The sequence below is a fragment of the Sinocyclocheilus rhinocerous genome, unplaced genomic scaffold (assembly GCF_001515625.1).
Source record: "Sinocyclocheilus rhinocerous isolate Xijiao unplaced genomic scaffold, SAMN03320098_v1.1 scaffold16367, whole genome shotgun sequence".
NCBI classification, from domain to species: domain Eukaryota; kingdom Metazoa; phylum Chordata; class Actinopteri; order Cypriniformes; family Cyprinidae; genus Sinocyclocheilus; species Sinocyclocheilus rhinocerous.
The window spans coordinates 1-3,286 of record NW_015630695.1 but is presented as its reverse complement, the minus strand read 5'-3'; the positions used below and the strand labels follow the sequence as shown (position 1 = coordinate 3,286).

The window sequence follows — 3,286 nt, the reverse complement described above, 5'->3', positions numbered from 1 at the left end:
GGGGGGGGGGGGGATTACCCCCCTCTACCCTATATTCAATAATATATATTATGCGTAGATTTTTTTCCAGGGCTGAATTTTAACTCCAGTCCAGCCCTGTCTGACACTTTTAAAAATAAAAGTTCTATGGCATCACTATGAAAACTACCTTTTGGAATCTTTATTTTTTTCAAGTGTATGTGTAATTATGATATAATGGCATTTGACAGGCATATATTTGTATTCACAAAGAACATGTGATTCTGTTTTCTTGCCTCTGTATTTGGGATGTAGAAAGTTAGTAATCCAAAAACAGAATCACATTTTGATGACTTGATCAACGTCTTGAGACTCCTGCGTACACCACATTATCCTGTTCTGTAGCACTCTGAAAGAAAACACAAATGCACATTCACTGAATTATTTATCAAGAACTTATTATATGTCCTCTTCCTGCCAATAATACCCTATAATGTATGTGTCATGGCGTAGCTCTGCTGAAATGAGTGCACAGTCAAGGAGAATTCAATCAACAGTCTTTAATCGTAAATCCACAGGGAAACAAGGACACAGCAAAGCAAATCCAACTTAACAACAATAATCACCAACAAAGGACTGAACAGAAATGGGGAGAATTTATAAGAATTTATATATTTATAAGAGCAGGAATAATGACTAACAAGACACAGGTGAACCGAATGAACTAATCAGGGCAACTCAGGAAAATAGGTCACAGGGACAAAAGCAATGAAGACAAAATACAAGAACTGAAAATACAATGAACACATGACGGTATGTCTATATTTAATTCTTTTCTCTTTTTTTAAAAGATATTTTTAAATATAGGCTAAAAAAAAGCATTTTTAAATAAAAAGCATTTCACTTTATATTTACTGATACACAAATGGAGCAGTCTTTATATTACAGTAACACTCATATCAGCAGAAATCTGCAATTTTTTTCAAACCAGGTTCCAAGTGGTTTGGAGAATAGACAATATGATCTAACAGAAAAATTTAACTTCGTTACAACGTGGTGATTTCATATGAAATTGTATGTTGTGAATTGTACAAAACTTACCATAATTAGAAAAATATAAGCATGAAGGTCCACGTGTAAACATACCCATTACTGGGGTGTAAGCAGATTGCACAAAAACGTATAATTGATATATGCATATATATATATATAACCAACTAATTTGCCAGAACATAATATTTCAGTATTTCTCTCTTTCTTTGCTTGATTAAATATTTTCATTAGGTCATTTTAATTTGCCTATGTAGCGTCTGGTCCAATCAGAAACACAATTTTAACAAAATTAACAAATACCCCTCAATCAACAAACCAAATATGAGGGTCTATGGACCCTTCCCCCAAAATGTGGCTAACACCTCAAAAAGGCAGAACAGGCCTCTGGTTCTATGGCAACCAATGCTAATAACACTGGTTTTATTGCCCAAAGGAATGCGGGCAGAGCAACTCTCAATTAATTTACCCATAGGAAAGACACACAATGCCATATAAATGGACTCTCATTCACAGACAAACCTTTCTTTGACCTTCCTATCACATATCCTGTATATTATTACCTCCAGTTCACTCCTAAAGAACTCATCAATAACCTCTGTTGTCTATCACATCAGGACTCTTGTTCAGCAACAAAGCCAATGCAAGTAACCATTTACAACTATTTAGATGCGTGTTTAAGTTTGAGCCCCTTTTTAGGTGATTTTTGATTCTCTGATGATTCTCATTAGGTTGTGGTTAATTGATGTGAAATACTGCCATTCTTTTCTTCTTCTCTCTTTTTCCTTACTTTCCTTTATTCTGTATATATGTGTTTTGATTAATTTAGTTGTATGTTAGCTATAGTTTCATTTATTAAATCCCTCATATTCACAATTGATTGTATCTGTGTGCTGCTCACAATACGGGGTCACTGAATGTTGATTCTTGCTACATGCTAAACTACTGCTAGTACTGCATAAAGTAGGAAAGCTACTGTTTCTTGGCCAGGAAAATAATCTTTCCTTGAATTGATAAATGATTATATTGTCTGCTCGGTGGATGGCCAGATCAAATAATTGTGATATTGATTCTGCTACAGTTAATTCTAAGATCTAATCTAAATATGTATTATTAATTATAACCAGTTATAATTCATTATAAATATTTCCCTTTTAAGCTAATTTGCTACACCTATAATATAGTAATTTCACATTTTGGAGAGAATAGATGTGTCTTGGATGACATATAAGTGTTTGTGATGTGGCAATATTGTAATGCCTCTAAATGATGGTTTTGTGTGACCCTACAATATAAATGTATCAGAGTAGAAGACGGAAAGACATCAACATACATCTGCTGCTTTTATAAATGTCTGTTGTGGTGCTTGTGTTTGTAAATCATTAAACACACCTAAAATTGGATTCACTGCTAAAATAATACAGAAACATCATAGACAGAAATATATTCTCTTACCGATTTTTGTCTTTTGTAAAATGTCGGATCAGCGTAAGTGATCTCTCTATCACGGGCCTGAACTGTAACAAAATATAACAGAAACAAAATACACAATGAACTAATATTGAGCATTCTTTTACATTATACACACACATGCAGTAGGTTAAAGTAGACAATGCTTGCCTTTTTGATCTGTTTTTCTGTGTTTCTTGCAGATGCAGAAGATTCCAACTGCAGCTACAATCAACAGAGATCCAGCAGCAGCAGCAGCAGAGACCAACACTATCAGAGACACAGAGTCATCTGGAAGATATGAAGGAGACAGTCATTAGTGTGAGTGAATGTGTACATAAACACAAAATATTATCACAGATGTACCTGCACATTCCTGACAGAGTTCAGTGTTGTTGAGATGCTGTGTCTGGTTGCTGATGGGATTGTTCACCACACAGCTGTAGGAATCATCCAGACACTCCAGATGTAAAGAAAGACTTCTGTTGAGATCAGACACACTGATGCTGGAGAATAAACTGTTTCCTTTGTACCAGGAGAGAGTCACATGACCCACATTCACCACTGAACACAGAAACACACAACTGGACACTAATGATCGTGATGATGATACATTTTGTGAAGTGTTACTACTGATGACAGGACCAGGCAGACGAGCTGGAAAAAGAGAATAAATAATTATCAGTAAGAGAGATGTTTTATTTGTCCATATTTGATGTGTTGACTTCATTACTCATGTCAATTACAGTCTTGATCTAAACCTCTTTCTCAACATTTATAAAGAATTCATGTTTAATAGGGAATTAAATAACCAGTATTAAATAAAAAT

General features: G+C 34.5%; 1 long non-coding RNA gene across 1 annotated transcript; it reads left to right on the top strand.

The window, feature by feature from the left end:
- Positions 1-731: 731 nt before the first annotated feature.
- On the top strand, positions 732-3,008 carry LOC107740710 (uncharacterized). The gene is made up of 3 exons (XR_001640110.1): positions 732-771; positions 2,661-2,778; positions 2,898-3,008. It is a non-coding gene; the product is annotated as an uncharacterized LOC107740710 (long non-coding RNA).
- The last annotated feature ends 278 nt before the right edge of the window (positions 3,009-3,286 follow it).